This window comes from Bison bison, unplaced genomic scaffold (assembly GCF_000754665.1).
Source record: "Bison bison bison isolate TAMUID 2011002044 unplaced genomic scaffold, Bison_UMD1.0 scf7180017864240, whole genome shotgun sequence".
Classification (NCBI taxonomy): Eukaryota; Metazoa; Chordata; class Mammalia; order Artiodactyla; family Bovidae; genus Bison; species Bison bison.
The window spans coordinates 707,715-728,593 of NW_011494812.1; positions in this window are offsets into that span (position 1 = coordinate 707,715).

Genomic DNA, 20,879 nt, shown 5'->3' on the forward strand with positions numbered 1-20,879 from the left:
CTGCAGTGATTTTGGAGCCCCAAAAATAAAGTCTGACACTGTTTCCACTGTTTCCCCATCTATTTCCCATGAAGTGATAGGACCACATGCCATGATCTTCGTTTTCTGAATGTTGACCTTTAAGCCAACATTTTCACTCTCCACTTTCACTTTCATCAAGAGGCTTTTTAGTTCCTCTTCACTTTCTGCCATAAGGGTAGTGCCATTCGCATATTTGAGGTTATTGATATTTCTCCCGGCAATTTTGATTCCAGCTTGTGCTTTTCCCAGACCAGCGTTTCTCATGATGTACTCTGCATATAAGTTAAATAAGCAGGGTAACAATATACAGCCTCGACGTACTCCTTTTCCTATTTGGAACCAGTCTGTTGTTCCATGTCCAGTTCTAACTGTTGCTTCCTGACCTGCATATAGGTTTCTCAAGAGGCAGGTCAGGTGGTCTGGTAGTCCCATCTCTTTCAGAATTTTCCACAGTTTCTTGTGATCCACACAGTCAAAGGCTTTGGCATAGTCAATAAAGCAGAAATAGATGCTTTTCTGGAACTCTCTTGCTTTTTTCCATGATCCAGCAGATGTTGGCAATTTAATCTCTGGTTCTTCTGCCTTTTCTAAATCCAGCTTGAACAACTGGAAGTTCACGGTTCACATATTGCTGAAGCCCGGCTTTGAGAATTTTGAGCATTATTTTACACACGTGTATGACAGTGCAATTGTGCGGTAGTTTGAGCATTCTTTGGAATTGCCTTTCTCTGAGATTGGAAAGAACTGACCTTTTCCAGTCCTGTGGCCACTGCTGAGTTTTCCAAATTTGCTAGCATATTGAGTGCAGCTCTTTCACAGAATCGTCTTTCAGGATTTAAGACAGCTCAACTGGAATTCCATCACCTCCAATAGCTTTGTTCGTAGTGTTGTTTTCTAAGGCCTGCTTGACTTCACATTCAGGATCTCTGGCTCTAGGTGAGTGATCACACCATTGTGATTATCTGGGTCGTGAAGATCTTCTTTGTATAGTTCTTCTGTGTATTCTTGCCACCTCTTCTTAATGTCTTCTGCTTCTGTTAGGTCCATACCATTTCTGTCCTTTATCGAGCCCATCTTTGCATGAAAGTTTCCCTGGGTATCTCTAATTTTCTTGTAGGAGACTATAAACAAGGTGAAAAGACAACTCTCAGAATGAAAGAAAATAATTGCAAACAAAGCAACTGGCAAAGGATTAGTCTCCAAAATATATAAGTAGTTGATACAACTTAATATCAGAAAACAAACAGTCCAATCAAAAAATGGACAGAAGACTTAAAAAGACACTTTCCCAAAGAATGCATACAACTTGCCAATAAACAAATCAAAAGATTCTCAAAACGACTCATTATTAGAGAAATACAAATCAAAACTACAATGAGGTATCACCTCACACTGGTCAGAATGGTCATCATCAAAAAATCTGAAAGCAAAGGAACACTTCCAAACTCACTCTACAAGGCCACCATCACCTTGATACCAAAACCAGACAAAGGCAACACAAAAAAATAAAACTGTAGGCCAATATCACTGATGAACATAGATGCAAAAATCTGCAACAAAATTTTAGCAAACAGAATTCAACAACACATTAAAAGCTCATGCACCATGATCAAGTTTGCTGTATTTCAGGGATGCAAGGATTCTTCAATGCAAATTAATCAATGTGATACATCATATGAACAAATTTAAAGAGAAAAACCATATGATAATCTCAATAGATGTAGAAAAAGCCTTTATCAAAATTCTGCATCCATTTATGATTAAAACTCTTCAAAAAATGGACATAGAAGGAACCTACCTCAACATAGTCAATGTCATATATGATAAGCTTACAGCAAACATTATTCTCAATGGTGAAAATCCAAAAGCATTCACCCTAAGATCAGGAACAAGACAAGGGTATTCACTTTCACCACTACTATTCAACATAGTTTGGGAAGTCCCAGCTACAAAAATGAGAGATGAAAAAGAAATAAAAGGAATACAGATAGGAAAAGAAGTGAAGCTCTCACTGTTTGCAGATGACATGATATTGTACATAGAAAATCCTAATGGCTGTATTAGTTTGCATTCCCACCAACAGTGTAAGAGGGTTCCCTTTTCTCCACACCCTCTCCAGCATTTATTGCGTGTAGACTTTTGGATAGCAGCCATTCTGACTGGAGTGAAATGGTACCTCATTGTGGTTTTGATTTGCATTTCTCTGATAATGAGTGATGTTGAGCATTTTTTCATGTGTTTGTTGGCCATCTGTATGTCTTCTTTGGAGAAATGTCTGTTTAGTTCTTTGGCCCACTTTTTGATTGGGTCTTTTGTTTTTCTGGAATTGAGCTGCAGGAGTTGCTTGTACGTTTTTGAGATTAGTTGTTTGTCAGTTGCTTCATTTGCTATTATTTTCTCCTATTCTGAAGGCTGTCTTTTCACCTTGCTTATAGTTTCCTTTGTTGTGCAAGAGCTTTTAATTTTAATTAGGCCCCATTTGTTTATTTTTGCTTTTATTTCCAGTAATCCAGCAATCCCACTGCTGGGCATACACACTGAGGAAACCAGAATTGAAGGAGACACGTGTACCCCAGTGTTCATCGCAGCACTGTTTATAATAGCCAGGACATGGAATCAACTTAGATGTCCATCAGCAGATGAATGGATAAGAAAACAGTGGTACATATACACAATGGAATATTACTCAGTCATTAAAAAGAATACATTTGAATCAGTTCTAATGAGGTGGATGAAACTGGAGCCTGTCATGCAGAGTGAAGTAAGCCAGAAAGAAAAACACTAATACAGTATACTAACACATATATATGGAATTTAGAAAGATTATAATGATAACTCTGTATGCAAGACAGCAAAAGAGACACAGATGTATTGACCAGTCTTTTGGACTCTGAGGGAGAGGGTGAGGGTGGGATGATTTGGGAGAATGGCATTGAAACATGTAAATTTTCATATATGAAATGAATCGCCAGTCCAGGTTCAACGCATGATACAGGATGCTCGGGGCTGGTGCACTGGGATGACCCAGAGGGATGGGATGGGGAGGGAGGTGGGAGGGGGGTTCAGGATGGGAAACACATGTACACCCATGGCGGATTCAAGTCAATGTATGGCAAAACCAATACAATATTGTAAAGTAAAATAAATAAATTAATTAATTTTAAAAATAAATTAAGAAAAATGAAAACCCTAAAGACAGTATCAGAAAATTACTAGAGCTAATCAGTGAATTTAGCAAAGTCTCAGGATACAAAATCAATACACAGAAATCACTTGCATTTCTACATGCTAGAAATGAAAAATCAGAAAGAGAACTTAAGGAATCAATCTCATTCACCATTGCAACAAAAAGAATAAAATATATAGGAATAAACTTACCTAAGGAGACAAAAGAGCTATACACAGAAAATCATAAGACACTGATGAAAGAAATCAAAGATGGCATAGACAGATGGAGAGATATTCCATGTTCCTGGTAGGAAGAATCAGTACTGTGAAAATGACTATACTACTAAATGCAATCTAAGGATTCCATGTGATCCCTATCAAATTACCAATGTCATTTTTCATGGAACTAGGGGAAAAAAAATCACAGTTCATATGGAAACCCAAAAAACCCTGAACAGCCAAAGCAGTCTTGAGAAACAAGAATGGAGTTGGTGGAATCAACTTTCCTGACTTCAGGTTATACTGCAGAACTACAGTCATCAAGACAGTATGATACTGGCACAAAAACAGAAGTATAGACCAATGGAACAAGATAGAAAGCCCCAAAATAAACCCACGCAGGTATGGGTACTTTATTTTTTACAAAGGAGGCAAGAATATACAATGGGGCAAAAAAGGCCTCTTTAATAAATGGTGCTGGGAAAAGTGGACAGCTACATGCAAAAGAATAAAATTAGAACACCATAAAATTTTTAACACCGTACATAAAGATAAACTCAAAATGGATTAAAGAGCTAAATGCAAGACCAGAAATTATAAAACTCCTAGAGGAAAGCATAGGCAGAACACTTGATGACATAAATCAAAACAAGATCCTCTATGACCCACCTCCTAGAGTAATGGAAATAAAAACAAAAGTAAACAAGTGGGACCTGATTAAACTTAAAAACTTTCGCACAGCAAAGAAAACTATAAGCAAGATGAAAAGACAACACTCAGAATGGGAGAAAATAATAGCAAAGGAAACAACTGACAAAGGATTAATTTCTAAAATATATAATCAGCTCATATAACTCAATACCAGAAAAACAAACAACCTAATCAAAGGAAAAAGGCCTAAACAGATATTTCTCCAAAGAAGACATACAGATGGCTAACAAACACATGAAAAGATGCTCAACATTGTTCTTTCTTAGAGAAATGCAAATCAAAACTACAATGAAATATCACCTCACACCGCTCAGAATGGCCATCATCAAAAAGTCTACAAACAATAAATGCTGGAGAAGGTGTGAAGAAAAGGGAACGCTCTTGCACTGTTGTGGTAATGTAAATTGATATAGCCACTGTGGAAGACAGTATGGAGGTTCTTTGAAAAAACTAGGAATAAAATCATCATATGACCCAGCAATCTCACTCCTAGGCATATACCCTGAGGAAACCAAATTGAAACAGACACATGTATCCCATTGTTCATTGCAGCACTATTTACAATAGTTAGGACATGGAAACAACCTAGGTGTCCATCAACAGATGAATGGATAAAGAAGGTGTGGTACATATACACAACTGAATATTACTCAGCCATTAAAAAGAACATATTTGAGTCAGTTCTAATGAGGGGATGAAGCTAGAGCCTATTATACAGAGTGGAGTAAGTCACAAAGAGAAAGATAAATATTGTCTACTAACTGATATATACAGAATCTAGAAAAATGGTACTGAAGAATCTATTTGCAGGTCAGCAATGGAGAAACAGACATAGAGAATAGACTTATGGGCATAGGGAGAGGGGAGGAGAGGGTGAGATGTATGGAAAGAGTAACATGGAAACTTGCATTATCATATATAAAATAGATAGCCAAGGAGAATTTGCTGTATGACTCAGGAAACTCAAACAGGGGCTCTGCATCAACCTAGAGGGGTGCAATGGGGAGGGAGATGGGAGGAGGTTCAAAAGGGAGAGCCTATATGTTTACCTATGGCTGATTCATGTTGAAGTTTGACAGAAAACAACAAAATTCTGTAAAGCAATCATCCTTCAATTAAAAGATAAATTAATTAAAAGTAAATAAATAAATTGTACTCTGAGAAGAGGATAAAAGAAAGAAAGAAATATAAAAGGATTTATTAAGAAGTCAAACAGGAAAGGACAGAATACAGGAGATATTAAAAAATTATGGAATCCAAGAAAAAAGCAGAAGAGTGAGTGCTGAAAACAGAGCAGCACAAGGTGGAAAATAAACTAAAAGGAACCAGTCACAACACAGAACTCTTTGGAATCCTCCTCACAAGTGAGTCTCTCAGAATAAGAATTCTTTAATGTTTTCCTAAGCAACAGCTTCTCAGTCAGTGCTTCTATTTACTTTTTTCCTTTGTTCACAAGCCAAGACTTCAGCAAAATGCAACAAAAATGAATTGTTAGAAAAAAGAAAAGAAAAAACTAACTTTTCCATTCTCTGTTCTAAAAAATGTGTTCACTGATTAGATATTTCAATAATATCAAATTTTATAAAAGTTGCTTAATATTTACAATTTATTTTTGTGTTTTTTCCTTCTATTGAGATATAATTGGCATATAGTAATGTACAATTTTAATGTATACTGCATAATGGTTTGGCTTATATTTACCATTAAATGGTTATTATAATAAGTTTAATGAGCATATATCACTTCATATACATACAAAATTAAAGACATTGAATCTTAGTGTGAAATCTTATTAGAGTTTACTTTCTTAACTTTCTGATATATCATACAGAAGTGTTAACTGTAATTATCATGTTGTACATTGTCTCTGATATTTATTATCTTATGATTTGACATTTTTACCTTTTTACCATCTTCCTTCAATTTCCCCTCCTCCCATCCACGAACTCTGATAACCACAAATATGATCTCTTTTTTGTCTGACTGTCTGTTTGTTTGATTTTGAAGTATAAATGTTCTACAACACTGTTAGTTACTGTTACACAGTATAGTGACTCAATGTTTCTATAAATTTCAAAATGATCACCACAATAAATCTAGTTATATAACACTGTACAGAGGTACTATATAAATATTAACTATATTCCCCATACTGTACATTGTCACACACATTCTCAGAGGAAATGTAAAAAGTGCATAGAATAGAAAATATAATTAGTTTACTCATGTAAAATATATTTATGAAAGAACAGTACATTATGTCCATTTTTTTATGGAAACAAAAACGCTGACAGAAAAGTTGACAAATCATGGTTGGCATATTGATAAATTATCACAAAGTAAACATGAATGGATCAAAAATAGAATATTACACACTCATTACTCATTCCCTCTTCTCCAACAGAGACAAAACTTGTGCCTTCTAATATCATGCATTAGCATTTTTCTAGTTCAAAACTTTATAATGATAGAATTATAGAAAATGTACGCTTTAAAACTATTTTCATAGTCTTCTCTTGTTTTTTTTTCCCCCCTCTCTTTATAATCTGCTTTTTCTGTTATGACCTTGTCTATCATGTTTATTCAGTCTTATTATTTCTCCAAATTTGAACAATTTATAAAATAGTTTCTCTTTTTATTTCTGAAACTTCCCCCATATTGTACAGTATATGCTGTGCTGTGCTTAGTCACTGAGTTGTGTCCAACTCTTTGAGACCCCATAATCTGTAGCCTGCCAGGCTCTTTTGTCCATGGGGATTCTCCAGGCAAGAATACTGGAGTGGGTTGCCATGCTCTCCTCCAGGGGATCTTTCCAACCCAGGAATCGAACCCAGGTCTTCCCCGTTGCAGGCAGACTGTTTACCAGGGAAGCACAATTTTATAGCTATATTCCATTATCCCCCTCGTTGTACAATCTATTCTTATAACTTATTTTCTACGTAACAATTTGTACCTCTTAATCCCTACCCATGTATTGCCCATCCGCCTCTCCTCTCCCCACTGGTAACCACTAGTTTGTTCACTATATCTGTGAGACTACTTCTTTTTCGTTGTATTTCCTAATTTGTTGTATAGTTTAGATTTTACATATGAATGATGCAATGCAATGTTTGTGTTCATCTGTCTGACATTTCCCTAGAGGAGGAAAAGGCAACTCACTTCAGTATTCTTGCCTGGAGAAGCCCTTGGACAGAAGAACGTGGAGGGCCACAGTCCATGGGGTCACAAAGAGTCAGAGACAACAAACTGACTAAGCACACACACACGTCTGACACTTCACTTAGCATAACACACTCCAAGTATATACCAAGTCTATCCATGCTGCTGCAAACAGCGAAATTTTGTCAACATATTAATACATATATATGCACACTACATCCTTTTTCTTTCCATTCATCTGTTGATGGACCCTTAGGTTGCTTCTACATCTTGGGATATTTTAATAACGCTGCCATGAATATTGGGGTGCATATAATTTTTTGAATTATAGGTTTTTTTTTTAGCTTTTACCCAGGAGTAGAATTTCTGGGTCATGTGATAGTTCTATTTTTAGTTTTTTTGAGAAATCTCCCTACTGTTTTTCACAGTGGCTGCACCAACTTACATTCTCAGAAATGGTTTTGTTAATACTTTCATTTCTAACTGCTTCCAGATGCTCCTCTATTTCCAAAACTCTTTCTCCAACCACTTATAACTGAATTATTTTGAATTGTGATCTTTGCTGTTATTTCCCATATTGTATGGCTTCTTACATTTCTTTTAACTTATTTTGAAATGTTTGGTTAGTTTCCACTTATTTGTGAGTACATCTTCCATCCAGGCTTTTGTAGGTTGTATTTCCTGGGAATCACACTCTGGGAGACCATGGCATGTGGAATTTGTATTAATAAATGCCTGGGATTAACAACTGGGGAATGAAGGGCATGTATTGGGCAGGAAGAAAAGCCCAGCTGAAGGCATTTCCAGTGTTAGCCCCAGCTGGCCTGATGGTGAGCCCTTCAGAGGTGTTCTGAGTTGGGCCAAGATGGCCAGGAGTTCATAAAACTGTGTCAATCATTGTTTGGATATGGCTGCTACAGAAAGGTGGTAATTTGTGTGAGGTGTCTATGTTGCTGTCAAAAAGTTTAGAGAGACAGACCCTGAAGTCTAACTACCCAAAGCTGGGGCAACAAGTCCTTTCTTTGAAGTAGAATTTGCACCAGGCATCTTGGTTTCCACTACATAAGCACAGGGTAATTTTCTACAAGGATATTGTTATGCTTTTTTTTTCTATAATAATTTTATATGGAATCTGAGCATGCTCTCTTTTTGGGTTCATGTTTCGGTGAGACTGATTTTCAGGTACTTTTAGAAGGGGAGGCTGCTATAACATAGTATTGCTAGCTTTGTAGCAGTAGGGCTCCCTCTTGTGTTGTCATTAAAATGTATTCAACTTTTTTTTTTAATAGTAATATTTTATTGGAAATGAATCTTATAGTGAGGTAACTAGGGCTGTTTTACATCAATCAGTTCATGTATTTGTAGATGAATATTATTTATTGCTAGCATGAGAAGGGACACAACACAAATGACTTAATTCTCTGTGATCATTGTTGTAAAGTCTGAGAGATCCTGTTCATCTAAACAAGGAGATAGGAATGAAAGGAATTTTATACTAAAGTTATTCAATTCTTCAAATTCTTCTTGAAGTATATGCCAAATATTGAATAGTGATATATTATCAAAATTATTCTTTTTTAATATAAATTTATTTATTTTAATTGGAGGCTAATTACTTTACAATATTGTATTGGTTTTGCCAAACATCAACATGAATATGCCATGGGTATACATGTGTTCCCCATCCTGAACCCCCTTCCACCTCCCTCCCCATACCATCCGTTTGGATGGTCCCAGTGCACCTGCCCCAAGCATCCTGTATCCTGCATAGAACCTTGACTGGCGATTCGTTTCATATATGATATTATACATGTTTCAATGCCATTCTCCCAAATCATCCCACCCTCTCCCTCTCCCACAGAGTCCAAAAGACTGTTCTATACATCTGTGTCTCTTTTGCTGTCTCACATATAGGGTTATCGTTACCATCTTTCTAAATTCCATATGTATGTGTTAGTATATTGTATTGGTGTTTTTCTTTCTGGCTTACTTCACTCTGTATAATAGGCTCCACTTTCATCCACCTCATTAGAACTAATTCAAATGTATCCTTTTTAATAGCTGAGTAACATTCCATTGTGTATATGCACCACAGCTTTCTTATCCATTCATCTGCTGATGGACATCTAGGTTGCTTCCATGTCCTGGCTATTATAAACAGTGCTGCGATGAACAGTGGGGTACATGTGTCTTTTCAATTCTGGTTTTCTCAGTGTTTATGCCCAGAAGTGGGATTGCTGGGTCATATGGCAGTTCTATTTCCAGTTTTTTAAGGAATCTCCACACTGTTCTCCATAGTGGCTGTACTAGTTTACATTCCCACCAACAATGTAAGAGGGTTCCCTTTTCTCCACATCCTCTCCAGCATTTGTTGCTTGTAGACTTTTGGATCGCAGCCATTCTGACTGACTTGAAATGGTACCTCATTGTGGTTTTGATTTGCATATCTCTGATAATGAGTGATGTTGAGCATCTTTTCATGTGTTTGTTATCCATCTGTATGTCTTCTTTGGAGAAATGTCTATTTAGTTCTTTGGCCCATTTTTTGATTGGGTCATTTATTTTTCTGGAGTTGAGCTGCAGGAGTTGCTTGTACGTTTTTGAGATTAGTTGTTTGTCAGTTGCTTCATTTGCTATTATTGTCTCCCATTCTGAAGGCTGTCTTTTCACCTTGCTTATAGTTTCTTTTGTTGTGCAGAAGCTTTTAAGTTTACTTAGGCCCCATTTGTTTATTTTTTATTTTATTTCCAATATTCTGGGATGTGGGTCATAGAGGATCCTGCTGTGATTTATGTTGGAGTGTGTTTTGCCTATGTTCTCTTCTAGGAGTTTTATAGTTTCTGGTCTTACGTTTAGGTCTTAGATCCATTTTGAGTTTATGTTTGTGTATGGTGTTAGAAAGTGTTCTAGTTTCATTCTTTTACAAGTGGTTGACCAGTTTTCCCAGCACCACTTGTTAAAGAGATTGTCTTTAATCCATTGTATATTCTTGCCTCCTTTGTCAAAGATAAGGTGTCCATAGGTGCATGGATTTATCTCTGGGCTTTCTATTTTGTTCCATTGATCTATATTTCCATCTTTGTGCCATTACCATACTGTGTTGATGACTGTGGCTTTGTAGTAGAGCCTAAAGTCAGGCAGGTTGATTCCTCCAGTTCCATTCTTCTTTCTCAAGATTGCTTTGGCTATTCGAGGTTTTTTGTATTTCCATACAAATTTTGAAATTATTTGTTCTAGCTCTGTGAAAAATACCATTGGTAGCTTGATAGGGATTGCATTGGAGGCTGTAGACTTTTATGTTTTTGGCTGATGCTCTCAGGTTGGCTTTTTGAGCTTTTGCCTTTGGAAGTTGCTTCTTTGTCTTTGCTGTTCTCATGACTTTAAGACTGTCAGAAGAATTTGCTTCTTTGCTTTCTCTTTCACAATTTTAATAACATCCATTTTGAGATCGTTGAATATATTTTATTGATTGGCTTTTTGAAATGTGACCTCTGGAGTCTCAGTGTACCTTTTGCATTCACATTTTTCCTTATCTTACTTTTAAATTAAAGGATAGTGTGCATAATGAAAGTTTAGGTATATTAAGTGTAAGCTATTTTTGAGTTTTTACAATAACTTTACAATTTTACAATTATATGTTTTTACAATAACCCATTTAACTACCACACCAATCAAGAAATACAAGATTTTTGTCACTCACAAATTATTTTATGCCATTTTCTAGTTGACTGCCTACCTCAGAAAAACATGGCATTAATTTCTCTGATCTAGCTTTATTGAGATGTATTGACAAATAACATTCTGGAAGGTTAAGGTGTACAGTGTGATGGTAGATACATGTATATATTACAAAATGATTACCACCATAAGGTTATATAACACTATAATTATGTCACATAATTATCTCTCTTTTTTGGTGAGATGATTTAAGATCTACTCTCTCAGCAACTTTGAATTAGATAATACAGGAGTATGGTTAATATAATTGCCATACTGTGTATTAGACCCCCAGAATATATCCATCTTATAAATGGAAGCTTATATCATTTGATAAATATCTCCCCATTTCTCTCAACCCCAATCCCTGTCAACACCATTCTATTCTGTATGTCTATGATTTTAACGTTTTTAGATTCCACATACAAGTGAGATCACACAGTATTTGCCTTTCTGATTGACATATTTCACTTAGCGTGATGCCTTCAAGATCCATTTGCATTGTTGCAAAAAAAGCAGTATAAGTTTTTTTCTAGATAAATAAAAAATAATTTTTACAATATATTTTACTGGGAACTAATGTGTATATGCATGCATGCATGCTCAGTCGCTTCAGTCATGTCTGACCCCTTGTGACACTATGGACTGTAGCCTGCCAGTCTTCTAAGTCCACGGGATTCTCCAAGCAAGTATTCTTGAGTGGGTTGCCATGTCCTTCTCCAGGGGATTTTCCCAACCCAGGGATCGAACCTGTGTCTCCTGCACTGCAGGCAGATGCTTTACCAACTGAACCACCAGGGAAACCTGATATATTTAAACTTATATACAAATACTTATGTATTTTTCTTTTTTTTCTTTTTAAAATGTATTTTTCTTTCTTTTCTTTTTAAAATATTTGGTGTTTCTCTTGTCTTGCCTAAGAAGCATTTTCTTAAACCAAGGCTAAATAAATATCCCCTTACATTTATTTCTAGAAGTTTTATACCTTTAGCTTTTATGCATGCTGTGAGTTTATGTTTCATCTCTTCACCAATACATTGTGACATAATTAAATATAATTATTTATATTTAATAAATATAAATATACTTATTTATATTTGATATAATGTGTTTGATGTGTTTTGACATGCAAAACCACCCATGTAACCACCATCATGGTCAAGATACAACACATATCCATCACCCCTAAACTTTCCCTCATGCTCCTTCCTTATGAGTACCCTATATTGCCAGTAGTCCCAGGAAACATCTTTCTGTCACTAAAGCTTTGACAGTACTACAAATTCATGTGAATAGAATCACATAGTATGCAATCTTTTACTTTTTTATTTCTTTCACTGGATGTATTTTTGAAATGTATCCATATTGGGGTGATGCGATAGTTTACATTCTTTTTGTTTCATTGTATAAATACACCACACTTTATGTATTCAGGTACATGATGATGGACATTTAGCTTTTTCTCAGTTTATAGCTCTTAGCAATAGAGCTGTACAAATATTTGTGCACATGCATTTACATTACCTTGTGGAGATATTTTTCATTCTATTATGTAAATATCTAGGTGTGGAATTGATAATCTATATATGTAAATATATGCTAACTTTATAAGAGATTGACAAAGAATTTTGCCATTTTACACTCTATGCACACTCTCAACAGCAATATATGAGGGTTACCAATTGCTTGACATGCTCAATATAACTTGCCAGTCTTAATTTCATCCCTCAAGTGGATACACAGTAGTATTGAATTGTGGTTGGAATTTCCTTGACGACTAAAGATGCTGATTATTGTTTTATGTATCTATTGGCCATCTCTGTAATTTCTTTAGTTAAGTGCCTCTCAAATCTTTTATCCATTTCCTAATTTGAATGTCTTTCCAATTTTTAGACTGGATCATTTGTCTCTTTATTGAATTTTAAGAGTTCTTTATATTTTCTAGGCATAAGTTTTGTCACATATATATTATGCAAACATTTTACCGTGTTTTAATTTGCTTTTGCTTTTTTATCAGTGTCTTTTAAAGAGCAATCTTTTTTGGTATTGCTAAAGAAATACAATATACTGATTTTGACTTTTATAGTTTGTATGTTTTGTCTTATATTCAAGAAATATTTGCAAAATGTAAGCTGACATTTTATCCAATTCTACTTTCAATAAGTTTTATAATATCAGCTTTTGTAGCCAGGATATAATCCATTTTCAGTTGATTTTGTTTTATATCATGTGAGAAAAGTGTACATTTTTATGCAACATTGTAGAAAAAGTTATCTTCTTAGGGCTTTATAAATCATATGTTCTTTTATCTCTGCTAGGAAAGAATTCATTGAGAGGCAGAGTGACAGATCAGGAATGAGCTTATTAGTATAGGGCACTTGAGAGAGATATAAGTGGGCAGGCAAGGAAGTACTATCCTGAAAGTTTAGTGGGCTACATTTTTATAATCACTGGGAAAGGTGGGGAGGAAAAGAACACCACCTTCTTCCTTATTCTTGAGTAGATGTCACATTTCCATCATTAGCTCCTCCTCCCAATCGGTCAGGGGAGTTTTCTTGTCCCTATTTTCATCACTGAATTACCTTGGCAACTTCATAGAAAATTAATTGTCTTTATCAATATAGATCTATTTTTGGATGCCATATTTTGATCTATTTGTCTAAATTTACACTAATACCTGTCTACTTAAATGTAGCTTTATAAATAAGTCTTGGTATAATTTCCTCTGGGTTCTGTTTTGTTGGTTCCATTTTCTGTCATATTTGAGAAGGTGATATACCTCAAAACTTGCTGCAAAGCCACCTTCTCGAGTACTGGAGGAGGCTGTCCGTGGTTAAGTTGCCTCAGTACAGAACTCACTGAGAAAATGTCTGTGGAGACCTTACTGCTGAAACAGAGATAGATTCTTCTGGGTGTCCCACATGCCGCTAAACTCCAGACAGCAGCAAACACATTAGAAACAGGTACAGAATTGTCTTCTAATTCTGGAGTCCAATTATCACCTTCTACAGAGAAAGCTTAGTATAGTGTCAGCCAGCAAGGGAGAAATATTCCAGGATCATAGTTAGGCCAATTAAAAGAAAGTTTAGAACTGAAATGTAATTATATTTTTAACTTTCACAGTCTACATAGAGTTAGTATTGTATGACTATACCTGAAATGTAAAAGCTTTGGAATTACATAGATCCATTTACCACTAACCTATCCTTTATTTTAAAGTGTATTTCATCTCTATATTAAAAAGCCATAAAGAAATATAATAATTTTTGCTTTATTCATACATATTCTAAATAAGAAAAATAATCCTTTATGTTTTCTCAAGTATTTATGATTTTAATGCTCATCAATTTTTTCTTGATGATAGTTTTTAACATCTATATTTATTCATAGCATCCTGAATATAAAGAAGTTTTGGAGCAAGGTTAGATTATTACTATTTATAGCAATAGCTGAATAGGTTTTTATTGACCTAGTCCTTCTGACAAAGGTCTTTATAATCAAAGCTGTGATTTTTCCAGGAGTCATGTATGGATGTGAAAGTTGGACCATAAAGAAAGCTGAGTGTTGAAGAAGTAATGCTTTTGAACTGTGATGTTGGAGATCTTTAGAGTTCTTTGGATTGCAAGGAGATCAAGCCAGTCAATCTTAAAGGAAATCAGTCCTGAAGATTCATTGGAAGAACTGGTGCTGAAGCCAAAGCTCCAATACTTTGGCCACCTAATGTGAAGAACTGACTCATCTGAAAAGAACCTGATGCTGGGAAAGATTGAAGACAGGAGGAAAAGGGGACGACAGAGGATGTGATGGTTGGATGGCATCACCGACTTGATGGACATAGTTTGAGCAACCTCTGGGAGTTGGTGATGGATAGGAAAGCCTGGTGTGCTGCAATCCATGGGGTCGCAAAGAGTTGGACACGACTGAGGGACTGAACAAAACTGAGTCCTTCTGAGGTTACTGATGAGAGCCAGATGTCACTCTGAGGGCCTGCACTACATAACAGAAATCCTAAAATTGGAAATCTGGAGCTTATGTAGAAAATTAATAGTTGTTAACCTCCCTGAGTGAAATGTAAATTCAAAATTGTGGGACAATAAATATCTCATAATTATTTAACTATATTTTAGACTTCAAAACGTATCAAGTTAGACCTCAAGTTGCTTTACTCAGAAGACCTAACTAAGATGCAAAATAAAAATGTTCACTTTATGACACATACCTACATTTCTGTCTAGTATAATTTCCTTTTTGTGAAGATTTTTTTTGTTTTTTTTAGTATTTCAGGTAGTATGGATCTATTGATGACAAATTCTCTCTTTCTCTCTCTCTCTCTCTCTCTCTCTCTCTTTTTTTTTTTTGGCTGTATAAAGCTGTCTTTATTTTATTTTTTAATCTTCAAAAATATTTGTAGTGGAAAAACAATACTGGATTGGTATTTTTATTATTATTTTTTCATCATGTTTAGGTTTATGTTCCACAGTTCTCTGGGCTCCAAGTTTCTGGTGAGAAGCCAGCATTAATTTCACTGCTGTTTCATTCATTGTATGATACTTTTTTTTTTTTTAATTTTATTCTTTCAAGAATTTTTTTATCCTTTATTTTAAGCAGTTTGACTATGATGTACCTAGGCATGATTTTCTTCCCATTTATCATGCTAGATGTTTGTTGAGACTCTCAAATCTATAAACTGAAGTCTTTAAGAAAATCTGTGAAATTTTTGGCTATTATTTTTTCCAAATTTTTTTCTACCTTATTTTCTACCTCATTCCTTTCTAGAACTCTAATTACACATGTGTTGCATAATTTAACATAGTTTTCCAGGTGCTTGAGGTTCTGTTTACATTTTTCATTGTTTTCTAATACTCTTCACATTGTATTCTTTCTTTTGATATATCTTCACAGTCATTGTTTTTTTACTGTTATCTCAATTCTGTGAATCTCATCCAATAAAGTTTTTTTTTTCAGATAATATATTTTAGTTGTATCATTTTTCTTTTTTTCCTGTGGTTTTTATTTCTCTTCTAAGGTTTCTAGTATGCTTATAAGAAAACACATTTTCTTTTATATCGCTGAACATAGTTATCACAGCTGTTGTAAAATCTCAGTTTAGTAATTTCAATGATGAACTATATATATATATATATATATATATCATTAGCTTTACACTGACTGCCTTATGTCTTGCAAATCATCACATAATTCTGGCTTTTTTATGTAAAATAATTTTGGATTTCAACTATAATCTAGTGAATATTATGTTGTAGAGATTCAGTTATATTAAACTGGAAATTGTTGGTACTTTTAGTTTTAGCAGATAAAAAACATACTCAGATGAAAACAGAAATGTTTTTAACTTGGGTAGTAGTTCAAATCTGTTTAGTTCCTTTGTACTTCTGGACTGCACTGAGTCTTTTTCACACATATGCTTCAGAAAAGTCAACCAAAAATTTGAACAAAATATATTCAGAGATTTTGAATTTGAAATGCAAAAAAGCAAAATGGTTGTCTGAGGAGGTCTTACAAATAGCTGAGAAAAGAAGAGAAGCAAAAGGCAAAGCAGAAAAAGGAAAGATATACCCATCTGAATGCAGAATTCCAAAGAATAGCAAGCAGTGATAAGTAAGTCTTCCTAAGTGAACAATGCAAAGAAAGAGAGGAAAACAATAGAATGGGAAAGACTAGAGATCTCTTTAAGAAAATTGTAGAAACCAAAGGAATATTTCTTGCAAAGATGGGCAAAATAAAGGGCAAAAACAGTGTCGACCTAACAGAAGCAGAAGATATTAAGAAGAGAAGGCAAGAATACACAAAATTATACAAAAAAAATCTTATTGATCCAGATAACCATGATGGTGTGATTAGTCACCAAGAGCCAGACATCCTAGAGAGCAAAGTCAAGTAAGCCTTATGAAGCATCACTACAAACATGCTAGTAGAGGTGTGGAATTCTAGCTGAGCTATTTCTTAAAAGATGATGCTGTGAAAGTGCTGCACTCAATATGTGAGCAAATTTGGAAAAGTCAGTAGTGGCCATGGGACTGGAAAATGTCAGTTTTCAATCCAATCCAAAAAAAGGGCAATGCCAAAGAATGTTCAACCTACCTCACGCTTACACTCATTTCTCATGCTAGCAATGTACTGCTCAAAATCCTCCAAGCTAGGCTTCAACAGTACATGAACTGAGAACTTCCAGATGTACAAGCTAAATTTAGAAAAGGGAGAAGAACCAGAAATAAAACTACCAACATCTTCTGGAATATAGAAGCAGCAAGAAAATTCCAGGGAAACATCTACTTCTCTTTCACTGACTATGCTAAAGCCTTTGACTGGGTGGATCACAACAAAGAGTGGAAAATTCTTAAAAAGATGGGAATACAAGATCATCGTTACCTGCCTCCTGAGAAACCTGCATGCAGGTTGAGAAGCAACAGTTAGAAGCAAACATGGAACAACAGACTGGTTCAAAATTGGGAAAGGTTGTATATCGTCACCCTGTTTATTTAATGTATAATGCACAGTTCAGTTCAGTTCAGTCACTCAGTCATGTCCGACTCTTTGCGGCCCCATGAATCGCAGCATGCCAGACCTCCCTGTCCATCATCAACTCCCAGAGTTCACTCAGATTCACGTCCATCGAGTCAGGGATGCCATCCAGCCATCTCATCCTCTGTCGTCCCCTTCTCCTCCTGCCCCCAATCCCTCCCAGCATAAGAGTCTTTTCCAATGAGTCAACTCTTCACATGAGGTGGCCAAAGTACTGGAGTTTCAGCTTTAGCATCAAATGCTGGGCTGGATGAGCACAAGCTGGAATCAAGATTGCTGGTAGAAATAACAATAACCTCAGATATGCAGATGACACCACCCGTATGGCAGAGAGTGAAGAGGAATTAAAAAGCCTCTTGAAGGTGAAAGAGGAGAGTGACAAAGCTGGCCTAAAATTCAACATTAAAAAAACGAAGTTCATGAAAACCAGTCCATTACATTATTGTAAATACATGGAGAAACAATGGGAAAAGTGATTTTATTTTCTTGGGCTCCAAAATCAATGCAGACAGTGACTGCATCCATGAAATAAAAAGATGCTTGCTCCTTGGAAGAAAAGCTATGACAAGCCTCAGTTCAGTTCAATTCAGTCACTCAGTCGTGTCCGACTCTTTATGACCCCATGAATTGCAGAGCACCAGTCCTCCCTGTCCATCACCAACTCCCAGAGTTCACCCAAACTCATGTGCATCGAGTCAGTGATGCCATCCAGCCATCTCATCCTCTGTTGTCCCCTTCTCCTCCTGCCCCCAATCCTTCCCAGCATCAGAGTCTTTTCCAATGAGTCAACTCTTTGCATGAGGTGGCCAAAGTACTGGAGTTTCAGCTTTAGCATCATTCCTTCCAAAGAAATCCCAGGGCTGATCTCCTTCAGAATGGACTGGTTGGATCTCCTTGCAGTCCAAGGGACTCTCAAGAGTCTTCTCCAATACCACAGTTCAAAAGCATCAATTCTTCGGTGCTCAGCCTTCTTCACAGTCCAACTCTCACATCCATACATGACCACTGGTAAAACAATAGCCTTGACTAGATGGACCTTTGTTGGCAAAGTAATGTCTCTGCTTTTGAATATGCTATCTAGGTTGGTCATAACTTTCCTTCCAAGGAGTAAGCATCTTTTAATTTCCTGGCTGCAATCACCATCTGCAGTGATTTTGGAGCCCAAAGAAACAAAGTCTAACACTGTTTCCCCATCTATTTCCCATGAAGTGATGGGACCAGATCTAGACAGCGTATTAAAAAGTAGAGACATTACATTACCAACAAAGGTCCATGTAGCCAAAGCTATGACTCTTCAAGTAATCATGTATGGATGTGAGAGTTGGATAATAAAGAAGTCTAAGCATGTAAGAATTAACGTTTTCATACTGTGGTGTTGGAGAAGACTCTTGAGAGTCCTTTGGACAGCAAGGAGATCACACCAGTCAATCTTAAAGCAAATCAACCCTGAATATTCATTGCAAGGACTGATGTGGAAGCTGAAGCTCCAATACTTTGGCCACCTGGTGCAAAGAGCCAACTCATTAGAAAAGACCCTATTGCTGGAAAGATTGAAAACAGAAGGAGAAGGGGATGACAGAGGATGAAATGGTTGGATGGCGTCACTGACTCAGTGGATATGAGTTTTAGCAAGCTCCAGGAGATGGTGATGGACAGGGAAGCCTGGTGTGTTGCAGCCCATGGGTCACAAAGAGTGGGACACAACTAAGTGACTGTGAACAACTCTGGCTCTCACTTTCTAGGCTTCTTTCCTCACATTCCAGCTATTCTGATTACCTCCGACTCTATCTTCCAGTCCTTCATGCCAGAAAGCCTGTTAGTGCTCATTTTGAATCTTAAATTGAAGAAAGTAGGGAAAACCACTAGATCATTCAGGTATGACCTAAATCAAATCCTTTGTTATTATACAGTGGAAGTGACAAATAGATTCAAGGGATTAGATCTGATAGACCGAGTGCCTGAAGAACTATGGACAGAGGTTCATGACATTGCACAGGAGGCAGTGATCAAGACCATTCCCAAGAAAAAGAAACGCAAAAAGGCAAAATGGTTGTCTGATAAGGTCTTACAAATAGCTGAGAACAGAAGAGCAGTGAAGGCAAAGGAGAAAAGGAAAGATAAAAGCATTTGAATAAAGAGTTCCAAAGAACAGCAAGGAGAGATACAAAAGCCTTCTTCAGTGATCAGTGCAAAGAAATAGAGGAAAACAATAGAATGGGAAAGACTAGAGATCTCTTCAAGAAAATTAGAGATACCAAGGGAATATTTCATGCAAGATGGGCTCGATAAAGGACAGAAATGGTATGGACCTAACAGAAGCAGAAGATATTTAGAAGAGGTGGCAGGTATACACAGAAGAACTATATAAAAAAGATCTTCATGACCCAGATAACCACGAAGGAGTGATCACTAACCTAGAGCCAGATATCCTGGGATGCAAAGTCAAGTAGATCTTAGGAAGCATCACTATGAACAAAGCTAGTGGAGGTCATGGAATTCCAGTTGAGCTATTTCAAATCCTAAAAGACAATGCTGTGAAAGTGCAGCACTCAATATGCCAGCAGATTTGGAAAACTCAACAGTGGCCACAGGACTGGAAAAGGTCAATTTTCATTTCAATCCCAAAGAAAGGTAATGCCAAAGAATCTTTAAACTATCATACAATTGCACTCATCTTACATGCTAAAAAGTAATGTTCAAAATTCTCCAAGCCAGGCTTCAACAGTATGTGAGATGTGAGCTTCCAGATAATCAAGCTTGCTTTAGAAAAGGCAGAGGAACCAGAGATCAAATTGCCAGCATCCATTGGATCATCAAAAAAACACAAGAGTTCCAGAAATGCATGAACTTCTGCTTTATTGACTATGCAAAAGCTTTTGACTGTGTGGATCACAATAAACTGTGGAAAATTCTTGAAGTGACCAGAATACCAGACCACCTGACCTGCCTCCTGAGAAATCTGTATGCAGGCCAAGAAGCAACAGTTAGAAAAGGGCATGGAACAACTGACTGGTTCCAAATAGGAAAGGTGTACATCAAGGCTGTATATTGTCATCCTGTTTATTTAACTTATATACAGAATATATCAGGCGAAATGCCTAGCTGGATGAAGCACAAGCTGGAATCAAGATTTCTGTGTAAATATCAATAACTTCAGATATGCAGATGACACCACCCTTATGGCAGAAGTTGAAGAAGAACTAAAGAACTTGTTGAAAGTGAAAGATAATGAAAAATTTAGCCTAATAGTCAACATTCAGAAAACAAAGATCACGGCATCCAGTCCCATCACTTCATGGGAAGTAGATTGGGAAACAATGGAAACAGTGAGAAACTTTATT